The 20,162-nt window shown below is 37.0% G+C and overlaps 1 pseudogene; it reads right to left on the bottom strand.

The window, feature by feature from the left end:
* Positions 1–2,740: 2,740 nt before the first annotated feature.
* The window catches only part of LOC141292307 (olfactory receptor 8G17-like), a 159,208-nt pseudogene continuing 141,786 nt past the window's right edge, over positions 2,741–20,162 (bottom strand).

The following is a 20,162-nucleotide window of genomic DNA, read 5'->3' as shown; positions in this document are numbered from 1 at the left end:
ATTTTAGCATGACTAGCAAGTCGCTAGCATGATTTTAGCATGACTAGCAAGTCGCTAGCATGATTTTACCACGACTAGCAAGTCGCTAGCATGATTTTAGCATGACTAGCAAGTCGCTAGCATGATTTTAGCATTATTTTAGCATGACTAGCAAAAGTCGCTAGCATGATTCTAGCATGACTAGCAAGTCGCTAGCATGATTTTAGCATGACTAGCAAGTCGCTAGCATGATTTTAGCAAGACTAGCAAGTCGCTAGCATGATTTTAAACATGACTAGCAAGTCGCTAGCATGATTTTAGCATGACTAGCAAGTCGCTAGCATGATTTTAACATTATTTTAACATGACTAGCAAGTCGCTAGCATGATTTTAGCACGACTAGCAAGTCTCTAGCATGATTTTAGCACGACTAGCAAGTCGCTAGCATGATTTTAGCATGACTAGCAAGTCGCTAGCATTATTTTAGCATGACCAGCAAGTCGCTAGCATTATTCTAGCATGACTAGCAAGTCGCTAGCATGATTTTAGCAAGACTAGCAAGTCGCTAGCATGATTTTAAACATGACTAGCAAGTCGCTAGCCTGATTTTAGCATGACTAGCAAGTCGTTAGCATGATTTTAACATGACTAGCAAGTCGCTAGCATGATTTTAGCATGACTAGCAAGTCGCTAGCATGATTTTAGCACGACTAGCAAGTCGCTAGCATGATTTTAGCATGACTAGCAAGTCGCTAGCATGATTTTAGCATTATTTGAGCATGACTAGCAAAGTCGCTAGCATGATTCTAGCATGACTAGCAAGTCGCTAGCATGATTGTAGCATGACTAGCAAGTCGCTAGCATGATTTTAGCAAGACTAGCAAGTCGCTAGCATAATTTTAAACATGACTAGCAAGTCGCTAGCCTGATTTTAGCATGACTAGCAAGTCGCTAGCATGATTTTAACATGACTAGCAAGTCGCTAGCATGATTTTATCATTATTTTAGCATGACTAGCAAGTCGCTAGCATGATTTTATCATTATTTTAGCATGACTAGCAAGTCGCTAGCATGATTTTAGCATTACTAGCAAGTCGCTAGCATGATTTTAGCACGACTAGCAAGTCACTAGCATGATTTTAGCATGACTAGCAAGTCGCTAGCATTATTTTAGCATGACTAGCAAGTCGCTAGCATGATTCTAGCATGACTAGCAAGTCGCTAGCATGATTTTAGCATGACTAACAAGTCGCTAGCTTGATTTTAACAAGACTAGCAAGTCGTTAGCATGATTTCAGAACGACTAGCAAGGCGCTAGCATTATTTTAGCATGACTAGCAAGTCGCTAGCATGATTTTAGCTAGACTAGCAAGTCGCTAGCATGATTTTTAACATGACTAGCAAGTCGCTAGCATGATTTTAGCATGACTAGTAAGATAGATAGATAGATAGATGAGGTTTGAAGATAGATAGATAGATAGATAGATAGATAGATAGATAGATAGATAGATAGATAGATAGATAGATAGATAGATAGATAGATAGATAGATAAGGTTTGAAGATAGATAGATAGATAGATAGATAGATAGATAGATAGATAGATAGATAGATAGATAGATAGATAGATAGATAGATAGATAGATAGATAGATAGATAGATAGTTAGATAGATAGATAAGATTTGAAGATAGATAGATAGATAGATAGATAGATAGATAGATAGATAGATAGATAGATAGATAGATAGATAGATAAGGTTTGAAGATAGATAGATAGATAGATAGATAGATAGATAGATAGATAGATAGATAGATAGATAGATAGATAGATAGATAGATAGATAGATAGATAGATAGATAGATAGTTAGATAGATAGATAAGATTTGAAGATAGATAGATAGATAGATAGATAGATAGATAGATAGATAGATAGATAGATAAAGTTTGAAGATAGATGATAGATAGATAGATAGATAGATAGATAGATAGATAGATAGATAGATAGATAGATAGATAGATAGATAGATAGATAGATAGATAGATAGATAGATAGATAGATAGTTTAAAGCTTAATTGAGTATCAATGGCTTCTAGCAGTTTACATTAAACATAGTTCAAACAGACATGGACTTTTGGTCAATGAAAGTCTATGGGACCTTTTTATGATTTTTAATATTAATTTTTAAGAAAACCATAACTCAAAACAGTCTGAAAAGATATAGCACACTAAGTCTGAACAGTATGAAGATCTGACCCGAGTTTGGAGTATGTAGCTTGAACGGTCTAGGAGGAGTAGGAGTCCAAAAATTTTCCGCTCAGAAAAAGAAGAAGAAGAAGAAGAAGAAGAAGAAGAAGAAGAAGAAGAAGAAGAAGAAGAAGAAGAAAAAGAAGAAGAAGAAGAAGAAGAAGAAGAAGAAGTTTAAATAGGATTTCAGTAAGTTGGCTTTCCCAAGCCAACTTAATAAAAGAATATATATATTTTTTGCTTATACATCTTTTGAATTAAATGTTCTTAAACAATTTTATATGTAGTACATAATTGGAATTAAATTGGCTAAATGTTGAAACATAATGTGTTGTGACTAAATTATGTATACATTTCAAAAATGTATATATAAAAAAAAAAGATTATGATTATTTTGTCAAGTATGGAATAAATCATTCCCACAGTAGCACTATTGATATTTATATTTTTATAAAGAGAAAAGATTACATTTTATAATAGTTTTCTTCCCCATTTCAGACATTCCTTATAATGAATTCACTTTAGATTAACTTTATTTCTGTACCAAAGTTTTATAAACTTTTGTCTTATTTCTTTGGTTTGTAAACCATACACTAAAGGATTTTGTCCTGGTGGTACTATATGAAACATTATACTAGCGAGTTTTCTGCTTTCAGAGTATTCAGGAAAACGATGGAGAAAAACCATGGTGGCACAGGAAACAAACATGATTATATAAACAGCTATGTGCTACATGTCTTTATGGCTTTGCTGTTTAGTGCTTTGTTTTTGCTTGTTATGCATACTCTAGCAATCTTGGCATATGTTATAAATACAGACCCAACTGAGAGAGTATAAACAATCACACTATAAACTAGATAAAAAGTTTGTTATCAAACTTTAAGTTGGCTTGAGAAAGCCTAGCCAGTAAGTTTTAAGTAGTTTTAAAAGCTTTTAGTTTAAAGAAAGTTTAAAGGTTTTCAGTTTGAAATAGTTTTAGTTTGATTAATAAAGTTTGAAGATAGATAGGCTAGATAGATATAAATAGTTTGAAAATAGATAGATAGATTTATAGAAATAAATAGTTAGAAGATATAAATAGTTTGAATGTGAATAGATGCTAAGGTGTTGCTATGCGGTTGCTAAGGTACCCAGGGTGGTTGCTAAGGTGTTGCTATGCGGTTGCTAGCATTATTTAAGCAAGACTAGCAAGTTGTTAACATGATTTTTAACATGACTAGCAAGTCGCTAGCATGATTTTAGCACCACTAGCAAGTCGCTAGCATGATTTTAGCACGACTAGCAAGTCGCTAGCAGGATTTTAGCACGACTAGCAAGTCGCTAGCATGATTTTAGCATAATTTTAGCATGACTAGCAAGTCGCTAGCATGATTTTACCATGATTAACAAGTCGCTAGCATGATTTTAGCATGACTAGCAAGTCGCTAGCATGATTTTAGCATGACTACCAATTCGCTAGCATGATTTTAGCATGACTAGCAAGTCGCTAGCATGATTTTAGCATTATTTCAGCATGACTAGCAAAGTCGCTAGCATTATTCTAGCATGACTAGCAAGTCGTTAGCATGATATTAGCATGACTAGCAAGTCACTAGCATTATTTTAGCAAGACTAGCAAGTCGCTAGCATTATTTAAGCAAGACTAGCAAGTCGCTAACATGATTTTTAGCATGACTAGCAAGTCGCTAGCATGATTTTACCATGACTAACAAGTCGCTAGCATGATTTTAGCACGACTAGCAAGTCGCTAGCATGATTTTAGCATTATTTTAGCATGACTAGCAAGTCGCTAGCATGATTTTAGCATGACTAGCAAGTCGCTAGCATGATTTTACCATTATTTTAGCACGACTAGCAAGTCGCTAGCATTATTCTAGCATGACTAGCAAGTCGCTAGCATGATTTTAGCACGACTAGCAAGTCGCTAGCATGATTTTAGCATGACTAGCAAGTCGCTAGCATGATTTTAGCATGACTAGCAAAGTCGCTAGCATGATTCTAGCATGACTAGCCAGTTGTTAGCATGATATTAGCATGACTAGCAAGTCACTAGCATTATTTTAGCAAGACTAGCAAGTCGCTAGCATTATTTAAGCAAGACTAGCAAGTCGCTAACATGATTTTTAACATGACTAGCAAGTCGCTAGCATGATTTTACCATGACTAACAAGTCGCTAGCATGATTTTAGCATGACTAGCAAGTCGCTAGCATGATTTTAGCACGACTAGCAAAGTCGCTAGCATGATTTTAACACGACTAGCAAGTCGCTAGCATGATTTTAGCACAACTAGCAAGTCGCTAGCATGATTTTAGCATTATTTTAGCATGACTAGCAAGTCGCTAACATGATTTTAGCAAGACTAGCAAGTCGCTAACATGATTTTAGCAAGACTAGCAAGTCGCTAGCATGATTTTAGCATTATTTTAGCATGACTAGCAAGTCGCTAGCATGATTTTAGCATTATTTTAACATGACTAGCAAGTCGCTAGCATGATTTTAGCATGACTAGCAAGTCGCTAACATGATTTTAGCAAGACTAGCAAGTCGCTAGCATGATTTTAGCATGACTAGCAAGTCGCTAGCATGATTTTAGCATGACTAGCAAGTCGCTAGCATGATTTTAGCACAACTAGCAAGTCGCTAGCATGATTTTAGCATTATTTTAGCATGACTAGCAAGTCGCTAGCATGATTTTAGCATTATTTTAACATGACTAGCAAGTCGCTAGCATGATTTTAGCATGACTAGCAAGTCGCTAACATGATTTTAGCAAGACTAGCAAGTCGCTAGCATGATTTTAGCATTATTTTAGCATGACTAGCAAGTCGCTAGCATGATTTTAGCATTATTTTAGCACGACTAGCAAGTCGCTAGCATTATTCTAGCATGACTAGCAAGTCGCTAGCATTATTTTAGCACGACTAGCAAGTCGCTAGCATGATTTTAGCATGACTAGCAAGTCGCTAGCATGATTTTAGCATGACTAGCAAAGTCGCTAGCATGATTCTAGCATGACTAGCAAGTTGTTAGCATGATATTAGCATGACTAGCAAGTCACTAGCATGATTTTAGCAAGACTAGCAAGTCGGTAGCATTATTTAAGCAAGACTAGCAAGTCGCTAACATGATTTTTAACATGACTAGCAAGTCGCTAGCATTATTTTACCATGACTAACAAGTCGCTAGCATGATTTTAGCATGACTAGCAAGTCGCTAGCATGATTTTAGCACGACTAGCAAGTCGCTAGCATGATTTTAACACGACTAGCAAGTCGCTAGCATGATTTTAGCACAACTAGCAAGTCGCTAGCATGATTTTAGCATTATTTTAGCATGACTAGCAAGTCGCTAACATGATTTTAGCAAGACTAGCAAGTCACTAACATGATTTTAGCAAGACTAGCAAGTCGCTAGCATGATTTTAGCATTATTTTAACATGACTAGCAAGTCGATAGCATGATTTTAGCATGACTAGCAAGTCGCTAACATGATTTTAGCAAGACTAGCAAGTCGCTAGCATGATTTTAGCATTATTTTAGCATGACTAGCAAAGTCACTAGCATGATTCTAGCATGACTAGCAAGTCGCTAGCATGATTTTAGCATGACTAGCAAGTCACTAGCATAATTTTAGCAAGACTAGCAAGTCGCTAGCATGATTTTAGCATGACTAGCAAGTCACTAGCATAATTTTAGCAAGACTAGCAAGTCGCTAGCATGATTTTAGCTAGACTAGCAAGTCGCTAGCATGATTTTTAACATGACTAGCAAGTCGCTAGCATGATTTTAGCATGACTAGTAAGATAGATAGATAGATAGATGAGGTTTGAAGATAGATAGATAGATAGATAGATAGATAGATAGATAGATAGATAGATAGATAGATAGATAGATAGATAGATAGATAGATAGATAGATAAGGTTTGAAGATAGATAGATAGATAGATAGATAGATAGATAGATAGATAGATAGATAGATAGATAGATAGATAGATAGATAGATAGATAGATAGATAGATAGATAGTTAGATAGATAGATAAGATTTGAAGATAGATAGATAGATAGATAGATAGATAGATAGATAGATAGATAGATAGATAGATAGATAGATAGATAAGGTTTGAAGATAGATAGATAGATAGATAGATAGATAGATAGATAGATAGATAGATAGATAGATAGATAGATAGATAGATAGATAGATAGATAGATAGATAGATAGTTAGATAGATAGATAAGATTTGAAGATAGATAGATAGATAGATAGATAGATAGATAGATAGATAGATAGATAGATAAAGTTTGAAGATAGATGATAGATAGATAGATAGATAGATAGATAGATAGATAGATAGATAGATAGATAGATAGATAGATAGATAGATAGATAGATAGATAGATAGATAGATAGTTTAAAGCTTAATTGAGTATCAATGGCTTCTAGCAGTTTACATTAAACATAGTTCAAACAGACATGGACTTTTGGTCAATGAAAGTCTATGGGACCTTTTTATGATTTTTAATATTAATTTTTAAGAAAACCATAACTCAAAACAGTCTGAAAAGATATAGCACACTAAGTCTGAACAGTATGAAGATCTGACCCGAGTTTGGAGTATGTAGCTTGAACGGTCTAGGAGGAGTAGGAGTCCAAAAATTTTCCGCTCAGAAAAAGAAGAAGAAGAAGAAGAAGAAGAAGAAGAAGAAGAAGAAGAAGAAGAAGAAGAAGAAGAAAAAGAAGAAGAAGAAGAAGAAGAAGAAGAAGAAGTTTAAATAGGATTTCAGTAAGTTGGCTTTCCCAAGCCAACTTAATAAAAGAATATATATATTTTTTGCTTATACATCTTTTGAATTAAATGTTCTTAAACAATTTTATATGTAGTACATAATTGGAATTAAATTGGCTAAATGTTGAAACATAATGTGTTGTGACTAAATTATGTATACATTTCAAAAATGTATATATAAAAAAAAAAGATTATGATTATTTTGTCAAGTATGGAATAAATCATTCCCACAGTAGCACTATTGATATTTATATTTTTATAAAGAGAAAAGATTACATTTTATAATAGTTTTCTTCCCCATTTCAGACATTCCTTATAATGAATTCACTTTAGATTAACTTTATTTCTGTACCAAAGTTTTATAAACTTTTGTCTTATTTCTTTGGTTTGTAAACCATACACTAAAGGATTTTGTCCTGGTGGTACTATATGAAACATTATACTAGCGAGTTTTCTGCTTTCAGAGTATTCAGGAAAACGATGGAGAAAAACCATGGTGGCACAGGAAACAAACATGATTATATAAACAGCTATGTGCTACATGTCTTTATGGCTTTGCTGTTTAGTGCTTTGTTTTTGCTTGTTATGCATACTCTAGCAATCTTGGCATATGTTATAAATACAGACCCAACTGAGAGAGTATAAACAATCACACTATAAACTAGATAAAAAGTTTGTTATCAAACTTTAAGTTGGCTTGAGAAAGCCTAGCCAGTAAGTTTTAAGTAGTTTTAAAAGCTTTTAGTTTAAAGAAAGTTTAAAGGTTTTCAGTTTGAAATAGTTTTAGTTTGATTAATAAAGTTTGAAGATAGATAGGCTAGATAGATATAAATAGTTTGAAAATAGATAGATAGATTTATAGAAATAAATAGTTAGAAGATATAAATAGTTTGAATGTGAATAGATGCTAAGGTGTTGCTATGCGGTTGCTAAGGTACCCAGGGTGGTTGCTAAGGTGTTGCTATGCGGTTGCTAGCATTATTTAAGCAAGACTAGCAAGTTGTTAACATGATTTTTAACATGACTAGCAAGTCGCTAGCATGATTTTAGCACCACTAGCAAGTCGCTAGCATGATTTTAGCACGACTAGCAAGTCGCTAGCAGGATTTTAGCACGACTAGCAAGTCGCTAGCATGATTTTAGCATAATTTTAGCATGACTAGCAAGTCGCTAGCATGATTTTACCATGATTAACAAGTCGCTAGCATGATTTTAGCATGACTAGCAAGTCGCTAGCATGATTTTAGCATGACTACCAATTCGCTAGCATGATTTTAGCATGACTAGCAAGTCGCTAGCATGATTTTAGCATTATTTCAGCATGACTAGCAAAGTCGCTAGCATTATTCTAGCATGACTAGCAAGTCGTTAGCATGATATTAGCATGACTAGCAAGTCACTAGCATTATTTTAGCAAGACTAGCAAGTCGCTAGCATTATTTAAGCAAGACTAGCAAGTCGCTAACATGATTTTTAGCATGACTAGCAAGTCGCTAGCATGATTTTACCATGACTAACAAGTCGCTAGCATGATTTTAGCACGACTAGCAAGTCGCTAGCATGATTTTAGCATTATTTTAGCATGACTAGCAAGTCGCTAGCATGATTTTAGCATGACTAGCAAGTCGCTAGCATGATTTTACCATTATTTTAGCACGACTAGCAAGTCGCTAGCATTATTCTAGCATGACTAGCAAGTCGCTAGCATGATTTTAGCACGACTAGCAAGTCGCTAGCATGATTTTAGCATGACTAGCAAGTCGCTAGCATGATTTTAGCATGACTAGCAAAGTCGCTAGCATGATTCTAGCATGACTAGCCAGTTGTTAGCATGATATTAGCATGACTAGCAAGTCACTAGCATTATTTTAGCAAGACTAGCAAGTCGCTAGCATTATTTAAGCAAGACTAGCAAGTCGCTAACATGATTTTTAACATGACTAGCAAGTCGCTAGCATGATTTTACCATGACTAACAAGTCGCTAGCATGATTTTAGCATGACTAGCAAGTCGCTAGCATGATTTTAGCACGACTAGCAAAGTCGCTAGCATGATTTTAACACGACTAGCAAGTCGCTAGCATGATTTTAGCACAACTAGCAAGTCGCTAGCATGATTTTAGCATTATTTTAGCATGACTAGCAAGTCGCTAACATGATTTTAGCAAGACTAGCAAGTCGCTAACATGATTTTAGCAAGACTAGCAAGTCGCTAGCATGATTTTAGCATTATTTTAGCATGACTAGCAAGTCGCTAGCATGATTTTAGCATTATTTTAACATGACTAGCAAGTCGCTAGCATGATTTTAGCATGACTAGCAAGTCGCTAACATGATTTTAGCAAGACTAGCAAGTCGCTAGCATGATTTTAGCATGACTAGCAAGTCGCTAGCATGATTTTAGCATGACTAGCAAGTCGCTAGCATGATTTTAGCACAACTAGCAAGTCGCTAGCATGATTTTAGCATTATTTTAGCATGACTAGCAAGTCGCTAGCATGATTTTAGCATTATTTTAACATGACTAGCAAGTCGCTAGCATGATTTTAGCATGACTAGCAAGTCGCTAACATGATTTTAGCAAGACTAGCAAGTCGCTAGCATGATTTTAGCATTATTTTAGCATGACTAGCAAGTCGCTAGCATGATTTTAGCATTATTTTAGCACGACTAGCAAGTCGCTAGCATTATTCTAGCATGACTAGCAAGTCGCTAGCATTATTTTAGCACGACTAGCAAGTCGCTAGCATGATTTTAGCATGACTAGCAAGTCGCTAGCATGATTTTAGCATGACTAGCAAAGTCGCTAGCATGATTCTAGCATGACTAGCAAGTTGTTAGCATGATATTAGCATGACTAGCAAGTCACTAGCATGATTTTAGCAAGACTAGCAAGTCGGTAGCATTATTTAAGCAAGACTAGCAAGTCGCTAACATGATTTTTAACATGACTAGCAAGTCGCTAGCATTATTTTACCATGACTAACAAGTCGCTAGCATGATTTTAGCATGACTAGCAAGTCGCTAGCATGATTTTAGCACGACTAGCAAGTCGCTAGCATGATTTTAACACGACTAGCAAGTCGCTAGCATGATTTTAGCACAACTAGCAAGTCGCTAGCATGATTTTAGCATTATTTTAGCATGACTAGCAAGTCGCTAACATGATTTTAGCAAGACTAGCAAGTCACTAACATGATTTTAGCAAGACTAGCAAGTCGCTAGCATGATTTTAGCATTATTTTAACATGACTAGCAAGTCGATAGCATGATTTTAGCATGACTAGCAAGTCGCTAACATGATTTTAGCAAGACTAGCAAGTCGCTAGCATGATTTTAGCATTATTTTAGCATGACTAGCAAAGTCACTAGCATGATTCTAGCATGACTAGCAAGTCGCTAGCATGATTTTAGCATGACTAGCAAGTCACTAGCATAATTTTAGCAAGACTAGCAAGTCGCTAGCATGATTTTAAACATGACTAGCAAGTCGCTAGCCTGATTTTAGCATGACTAGCAAGTCGCTAGCATGATTTTAGCATTACTAGCAAGTCGCTAGCATCATTTTATCATTATTTTAGCATGACTAGCAAGTCGCTAGCATGATTTTAGCATTATTTTAGCATGACTAGCAAGTCGCTAGCATGATTTTAGCATTATTTTAGCATGACTAGCAAGTCGCTAGCATGATTTTATCACGACTAGCAAGTCGCTAGCATGATTTTAGCATGACTAGCAAGTCGCTAGCATGATTTTAGCAAGACTAGCAAGTCGCTAGCATGATTTTAGCATGACTAGCAAGTCGCTAGCCTGATTTTAGCATGACTAGCAAGTCGCTAGCATGATTTTAGCATGACTAGCAAGTTGCTAGCATGATTTTAGCATTATTTTAGCATGACTAGCAAGTCGCTAGCATGATTTTAGCATGACTAGCAAGTTGCTAGCATGATTTTAGCACGACTATCAAGTCGCTAGCATGATTCTAGCATGACTAGCAAGTCGCTAGCATTACTTTAGCATGACTAGTAAGTCGCTAGCATGATTTTAGCAAGACTAGCAAGTCGCTAACATGATTTTAGCAAGACTAGCAAGTCGCTAGCATGATTTTAGCATTATTTTAGCATGACTAGCAAGTCGCTAGCATGATTTTAGCATTATTTTAACATGACTAGCAAGTCGCTAGCATGATTTTAGCATGACTAGCAAGTCGCTAACATGATTTTAGCAAGACTAGCAAGTCGCTAGCATGATTTTAGCATGACTAGCAAGTCGCTAGCATGATTTTAGCATGACTAGCAAGTCGCTAGCATGATTTTAACACGACTAGCAAGTCGCTAGCATGATTTTAACACAACTAGCAAGTCGCTAGCATGATTTTAGCATTATTTTAGCATGACTAGCAAGTCGCTAACATGATTTTAGCAAGACTAGCAAGTCGCTAACTTGATTTTAGCATTATTTTAACATGACTAGCAAGTCGCTAGCATGATTTTAGCATGACTAGCAAGTCGCTAACATGATTTTAGCAAGACTAGCAAGTCGCTAGCATGATTTTAGCATTATTTTAGCATGACTAGCAAAGTCACTAGCATGATTCTAGCATGACTAGCAAGTCGCTAGCCTGATTTTAGCATGACTAGCAAGTCGCTAGCATGATTTTAGCATTACTAGCAAGTCGCTAGCATCATTTTATCATTATTTTAGCATGACTAGCAAGTCGCTAGCATGATTTTAGCATTATTTTAGCATGACTAGCAAGTCGCTAGCATGATTTTAGCATTATTTTAGCATGACTAGCAAGTCGCTAGCATGATTTTAGCATGACTAGCAAGTCGCTAGCATGATTTTAGCATTATTTTAGCATGACTAGCAAAGTCACTAGCATGATTCTAGCATGACTAGCAAGTCGCTAGCATGATTTTAGCATGACTAGCAAGTCGCTAGCAAAATTTTAGCAAGACTAGCAAGTCGCTAGCATGATTTTAAACATGACTAGCAAGTCGCTAGCCTGATTTTAGCATGACTAGCAAGTCGCTAGCATGATTTTAGCATTACTAGCAAGTCGCTAGCATCATTTTATCATTATTTTAGCATGACTAGCAAGTCGCTAGCATGATTTTAGCATTATTTTAGCATGACTAGCAAGTCGCTAGCATGATTTTAGCATTATTTTAGCATGACTAGCAAGTCGCTAGCATGATTTTATCACGACTAGCAAGTCGCTAGCATGATTTTAGCATGACTAGCAAGTCGCTAGCATGATTTTAGCAAGACTAGCAAGTCGCTAGCATGATTTTAGCATGACTAGCAAGTCGCTAGCCTGATTTTAGCATGACTAGCAAGTCGCTAGCATGATTTTAGCATGACTAGCAAGTTGCTAGCATGATTTTAGCATTATTTTAGCATGACTAGCAAGTCGCTAGCATGATTTTAGCATGACTAGCAAGTTGCTAGCATGATTTTAGCACGACTATCAAGTCGCTAGCATGATTCTAGCATGACTAGCAAGTCGCTAGCATTACTTTACCATGACTAGTAAGTCGCTAGCATGATTTTAGCAAGACTAGCAAGTCGCTAACATGATTTTAGCGAGACTAGCAAGTCGCTAGAATGATTTTAGCATTATTTTAGCATGACTAGCAAGTCGCTAGCATGATTTTAGCATTATTTTAACATGACTAGCAAGTCGCTAGCATGATTTTAGCATGACTAGCAAGTCGCTAACATGATTTTAGCAAGACTAGCAAGTCGCTAGCATGATTTTAGCATGACTAGCAAGTCGCTAGCATGATTTTAGCATGACTAGCAAAGTCGCTAGCATGATTCTAGCATGACTAGCAAGTTGTTAGCATGATATTAGCATGACTAGCAAGTCACTAGCATTATTTTAGCAAGACTAGCAAGTCGCTAGCATTATTTAAGCAAGACTAGCAAGTCGCTAACATGATTTTTAACATGACTAGCAAGTCGCTAGCATGATTTTACCATGACTAACAAGTCGCTAGCATGATTTTAGCATGACTAGCAAAGTCGCTAGCATGATTTTAGCACGACTAGCAAAGTCGCTAGCATGATTTTAACACGACTAGCAAGTCGCTAGCATGATTTTAGCACAACTAGCAAGTCGCTAGTATGATTTTAGCATTATTTTAGCATGACTAGCAAGTCGCTAACATGATTTTAGCAAGACTAGCAAGTCGCTAACATGATTTTAGCAAGACTAGCAAGTCGCTAGCATGATTTTAGCATTATTTTAGCATGACTAGCAAGTCGCTAGCATGATTTTAGCATTATTTTAACATGACTAGCAAGTCGCTAGCATGATTTTAGCATGACTAGCAAGTCGCTAACATGATTTTAGCAAGACTAGCAAGTCGCTGGCATGATTTTAGCATGACTAGCAAGTCGCTAGCATGATTTTAGCACGACTAGCAAGTCGCTAGCATGATTTTAACATTTTTTTAGCATGACTAGCAAAGTCACTAGCATGATTCTAGCATGACTATCAAGTCGCAAGCATGATTTTAGCATGACTAGCAAGTCGCTAGCATAATTTTAGCAAGACTAGCAAGTCGCTAGCATGATTTTAGCATGACTAGCAAGTCACTAGCATGATTTTAGCATGACTACCAATTCGCTAGCATGATTTTAGCATTATTTCAGCATGACTAGCAAGTCGCTAGCATGATTTTAGCATTATTTTAACATGACTAGCAAGTCGCTAGCATGATTTTAGCATGACTAGCAAGTCGCTAACATGATTTTAGCAAGACTAGCAAGTCGCTAGCATGATTTTAGCATGACTAGCAAGTCGCTAGCATGATTTTAGCATGACTAGCAAGTCGCTAGCATGATTTTAGCACAACTAGCAAGTCGGTAGCATGATTTTAGCATTATTTTAGCATGACTAGCAAGTCGCTAACATGATTTTAGCAAGACTAGCAAGTCGCTAACATGATTTTAGCAAGACTAGCAAGTCGCTAGCATGATTTTAGCATTATTTTAGCATGACTAGCAAGTCGCTAGCATGATTTTAGCATTATTTTAACATGACTAGCAAGTCGCTAGCATGATTTTAGCATGACTAGCAAGTCGCTAACATGATTTTAGCAAGACTAGCAAGTCGCTAGCATGATTTTAGCATGACTAGCAAGTCGCTAGCATGATTTTAGCATGACTAGCAAGTCGCTAGCATGATTTTAGCATTACTAGCAAAGTCGCTAGCATGATTCTAGCATGACTAGCAAGTTGTTAGCATGATATTAGCATGACTAGCAAGTCACTAGCATTATTTTAGCAAGACTAGCAAGTCGCTAGCATTATTTAAGCAAGACTAGCAAGTCGCTAACATGATTTTAGCAAGACTAGCAAGTCGCTAGCATGATTTTAGCATTATTTTAGCATGACTAGCAAGTCGCTAGCATGATTTTAGCATTATTTTAACATGACTAGCAAGTCGCTAGCATGATTTTAGCATGACTAGCAAGTCGCTAACATGATTTTAGCAAGACTAGCAAGTCGCTAGCATGATTTTAGCATGACTAGCAAGTCGCTAGCATGATTTTAGCACGACTAGCAAGTCGCTAGCATGATTTTAACATTATTTTAGCATGACTAGCAAAGTCACTAGCATGATTCTAGCATGACTAGCAAGTCGAAAGCATGATTTTAGCATGACTAGCAAGTCGCTAGCATAATTTTAGCAAGACTAGCAAGTCGCTAGCATGATTTTAGCATGACTAGCAAGTCACTAGCATGATTTTAGCATTACTACCAATTCGCTAGCATGATTTTAGCATTATTTCAGCATGACTAGCAAAGTCGCTAGCATTATTCTAGCATGACTAGCAAGTCGTTAGCATGATATTAGCATGACTAGCAAGTCACTAGCATTATTTTAGCAAGACTAGCAAGTCGCTAGCATTATTTAAGCAAGACTAGCAAGTCGCTAACATGATTTTTTGCATGACTAGCAAGTCGCTAGCATGATTTTACCATGACTAACAAGTCGCTAGCATGATTTTAGCACGACTAGCAAGTCGCTAGTATGATTTTAGCACAACTAGCAAGTCGCTAGCATGATTTTAGCATTATTTTAGCATGACTACCAAGTCGCTAGCATGATTTTAGCATGACTAGCAAGTCGCTAGCATGATTTTACCATTATTTTAGCACGACTAGCAAGTCGCTAGCATTATTCTAGCATGACTAGCAAGTCGCTAGCATTATTTTAGCACGACTAGCAAGTCGCTAGCATGATTTTAGCATGACTAGCAAGTCGCTAGCATGATTTTAGCATGACTAGCAAAGTCGCTAGCATGATTCTAGCATGACTAGCAAGTTGTTAGCATGATATTAGCATGACTAGCAAGTCACTAGCATGATTTTAGCAAGACTAGCAAGTCGCTAGCATTATTTAAGCAAGACTATCAAGTCGCTAACATGATTTTTAACATGACTAGCAAGTCGCTAGCATGATTTTACCATGACTAACAAGTCGCTAGCATGATTTTAGCATGACTAGCAAGTCGCTAGCATGATTTTAACACGACTAGCAAGTCGCTAGCATGATTTTAGCACAACTAGCAAGTCGCTAGCATGATTTTAGCATTATTTTAGCATGACTAGCAAGTCGCTAACATGATTTTAGCAAGACTAGCAAGTCGCTAACATGATTTTAGCAAGACTAGCAAGTCGCTAGCATGATTTTAGCATTATTTTAGCATGACTAGCAAGTCGCTAGCATGATTTTAGCATTATTTTAACATGACTAGCAAGTCGCTAGCATGATTTTAGCATGACTAGCAAGTCGCTAACATGATTTTAGCAAGACTAGCAAGTCGCTAGCATGATTTTAGCATTATTTTAGCATGACTAGCAAAGTCACTAGCATGATTCTAGCATGACTAGCAAGTCGCTAGCATGATTTTAGCATGACTAGCAAGTCGCTAGCATAATTTTAGTAAGACTAGCAAGTCGCTAGCATGATTTTAAACATGACTAGCAAGTCGCTAGCCTGATTTTAGCATGACTAGCAAGTCGCTAGCATGATTTTAGCATTACTAGCAAGTCGCTAGCATCATTTTATCATTATTTTAGCATGACTAGCAAGTCGCTAGCATGATTTTAGCATTATTTTAGCATGACTAGCAAGTCGCTAGCATGATTTTAGCATTATTTTAGCATGACTAGCAAGTCGCTAGCATGATTTTATCACGACTAGCAAGTCGCTAGCATGATTTTAGCATGACTATCAAGTCGCTAGCATGATTTTAGCAAGACTAGCAAGTCGCTAGCATGATTTTAGCATGACTAGCAAGTCGCTAGCCTGATTTTAGCATGACTAGCAAGTCGCTAGCATGATTTTAGCATGACTAGCAAGTTGCTAGCATGATTTTAGCATTATTTTAGCATGACTAGCAAGTCGCTAGCATGATTTTAGCATGACTAGCAAGTCGCTAGCATGATTTTATCACGACTAGCAAGTCGCTAGCATGATTTTAGCATGACTAGCAAGTCGCTAGCATGATTTTAGCAAGACTAGCAAGTCGCTAGCATGATTTTAGCATGACTAGCAAGTCGCTAGCCTGATTTTAGCATGACTAGCAAGTCGCTAGCATGATTTTAGCATGACTAGCAAGTTGCTAGCATGATTTTAGCATTATTTTAGCATGACTAGCAAGTCGCTAGCATGATTTTAGCATGACTAGCAAGTTGCTAGCATGATTTTAGCACGACTATCAAGTCGCTAGCATGATTGTAGCATGACTAGCAAGTTCGCTAGCATTACTTTACCATGACTAGTAAGTCGCTAGCATGATTTTAGCAAGACTAGCAAGTCGCTAACATGATTTTAGCAAGACTAACAAGTCGCTAGCATGATTTTAGCATTATTTTAGCATGACTAGCAAGTCGCTAGCATGATTTTAGCATTATTTTAACATGACTAGCAAGTCGCTAGCATGATTTTAGCATGACTAGCAAGTCGCTAACATGATTTTAGCAAGACTAGCAAGTCGCTAGCATGATTTTAGCATGACTAGCAAGTCGCTAGCATGATTTTAGCATGACTAGCAAGTCGCTAGCATGATTCTAGCATGACTAGCAAGTCGCTAGCATGATTTTAGCATGACTAGCAAGTCGCTAGCATAATTTTAGCAAGACTAGCAAGTCGCTAGCATGATTTTAAACATGACTAGCAAGTCGCTAGCCTGATTTTAGCATGACTAGCAAGTCGCTAGCATGATTTTAGCATTACTAGCAAGTCGCTAGCATCATTTTATCATTATTTTAGCATGACTAGCAAGTCGCTAGCATGATTTTATCATTATTTTAGCATGACTAGCAAGTCGCTAGCATGATTTTAGCATTATTTTAGCATGACTAGCAAGTCGCTAGCATGATTTTATCACGACTAGCAAGTCGCTAGCATGATTTTAGCATGACTAGCAAGTCGCTAGCATGATTTTAGCAAGACTAGCAAGTCGCTAGCATGATTTTAGCATGACTAGCAAGTCGCTAGCCTGATTTTAGCATGACTAACAAGTCGCTAGCATGATTTTAGCATGACTAGCAAGTTGCTAGCATGATTTTAGCATTATTTTAGCATGACTAGCAAGTCGCTAGCATGATTTTAGCATGACTAGCAAGTTCGCTAGCATTACTTTACCATGACTAGTAAGTCGCTAGCATGATTTTAGCAAGACTAGCAAGTCGCTAACATGATTTTAGCAAGACTAACAAGTCGCTAGCATGATTTTAGCATTATTTTAGCATGACTAGCAAGTCGCTAGCATGATTTTAGCATTATTTTAACATGACTAGCAAGTCGCTAGCATGATTTTAGCATGACTAGCAAGTCGCTAACATGATTTTAGCAAGACTAGCAAGTCGCTAGCATGATTTTAGCATGACTAGCAAGTCGCTAGCATGATTTTAGCATGACTAGCAAGTCGCTAGCATGATTTTAGCATGACTAGCAAAGTCGCTAGCATGATTCTAGCATGACTAGCAAGTTGTTAGCATGATATTAGCATGACTAGCAAGTCACTAGCATTATTTTAGCAAGACTAGCAAGTCGCTAGCATTATTTAAGCAAGACTAGCAAGTCGCTAACATGATTTTTAACATGACTAGCAAGTCGCTAGCATGATTTTACCATGACTAACAAGTCGCTAGCATGATTTTAGCATGACTAGCAAAGTCGCTAGCATGATTTTAGCACGACTAGCAAAGTCGCTAGCATGATTTTAACACGACTAGCAAGTCGCTAGCATGATTTTAGCACAACTAGCAAGTCGCTAGCATGATTTTAGCATTATTTTAGCATGACTAGCAAGTCGCTAACATGATTTTAGCAAGACTAGCAAGTCGCTAACATGATTTTAGCAAGACTAGCAAGTCGCTAGCATGATTTTAGCATTATTTTAGCATGACTAGCAAGTCGCTAGCATGATTTTAGCATTATTTTAACATGACTAGCAAGTCGCTAGCATGATTTTAGCATGACTAGCAAGTCGCTAACATGATTTTAGCAAGACTAGCAAGTCGCTAGCATGATTTTAGCATGACTAGCAAGTCGCTAGCATGATTTTAACATTATTTTAGCATGACTAGCAAAGTCACTAGCATGATTCTAGCATGACTAGCAAGTCGCTAGCATGATTTTAGCATGACTAGCAAGTCGCTAGCATAATTTTAGCAAGACTAGCAAGTCGCTAGCATGATTTTAGCATGACTAGCAAGTCACTAGCATGATTTTAGCATGACTACCAATTCGCTAGCATGATTTTAGCATTATTTCAGCATGACTAGCAAAGTCGCTAGCATTATTCTAGCATGACTAGCAAGTCGTTAGCATGATATTAGCATGACTAGCAAGTCACTAGCATTATTTTAGCAAGACTAGCAAGTCGCTAGCATTATTTAAGCAAGACTAGCAAGTCGCTAACATGATTTTTAGCATGACTAGCAAGTCGCTAGCATGATTTTACCATGACTAACAAGTCGCTAGCATGATTTTAGCACGACTAGCAAGTCGCTAGCATGATTTTAGCACAACTAGCAAGTCGCTAGCATGATTTTAGCATTATTTTAACATGACTACCAAGTCGCTAGCATGATTTTAGCATGACTAGCAAGTCGCTAGCATGATTTTACCATTATTTTAGCACGACTAGCAAGTCGCTAGCATTATTCTAGCATGACTAGCAAGTCGCTAGCATTATTTTAGCACGACTAGCAAGTCGCTAGCATGATTTTAGCATGACTAGCAAGTCGCTAGCATGATTTTAGCATGACTAGCAAGTCGCTAGCATGATTTTAACACGACTAGCAAGTCGCTAGCATGATTTTAGCACAACTAGCAAGTCGCTAGCATGATTTTAGCATTATTTTAGCATGACTAGCAAGTCGCTAACATGATTTTAGCAAGACTAGCAAGTCGCTAACATGATTTTAGCAAGACTAGCAAGTCGCTAGCATGATTTTAGCATTATTTTAGCATGACTAGCAAGTCGCTAGCATGATTTTAGCATTATTTTAACATGACTAGCAAGTCGCTAGCATGATTTTAGCATGACTAGCAAGTCGCTAACATGATTTTAGCAAGACTAGCAAGTCGCTAGCATGATTTTAGCATTATTTTAGCATGACTAGCAAAGTCACTAGCATGATTCTAGCATGACTAGCAAGTCGCTAGCATGATTTTAGCATGACTAGCAAGTCGCTAGCATAATTTTAGCAAGACTAGCAAGTCGCTAGCATGATTTTAAACATGACTAGCAAGTCGCTAGCCTGATTTTAGCATGACTAGCAAGTCGCTAACATGATTTTAGCATGACTAGCAAGTCGCTAACATGATTTTAGCAAGACTAGCAAGTCGCTAGCATGATTTTAGCATTATTTTAGCATGACTAGCAAAGTCACTAGCATGATTCTAGCATGACTAGCAAGTCGCTAGCATGATTTTAGCATGACTAGCAAGTCGCTAGCATAATTTTAGCAAGACTAGCAAGTCGCTAGCATGATTTTAAACATGACTAGCAAGTCGCTAGCCTGATTTTAGCATGACTAGCAAGTCGCTAGCATGATTTTAGCATTACTAGCAAGTCGCTAGCATCATTTTATCATTATTTTAGCATGACTAGC

Source organism: Garra rufa, chromosome 19, assembly GCF_049309525.1.
Source record: "Garra rufa chromosome 19, GarRuf1.0, whole genome shotgun sequence".
In the NCBI taxonomy this organism is placed as follows: Eukaryota; Metazoa; Chordata; class Actinopteri; order Cypriniformes; family Cyprinidae; genus Garra; species Garra rufa.
Note: the sequence above shows the minus strand (reverse complement) of the source record. Positions and strands in the feature narration are given on the sequence as shown.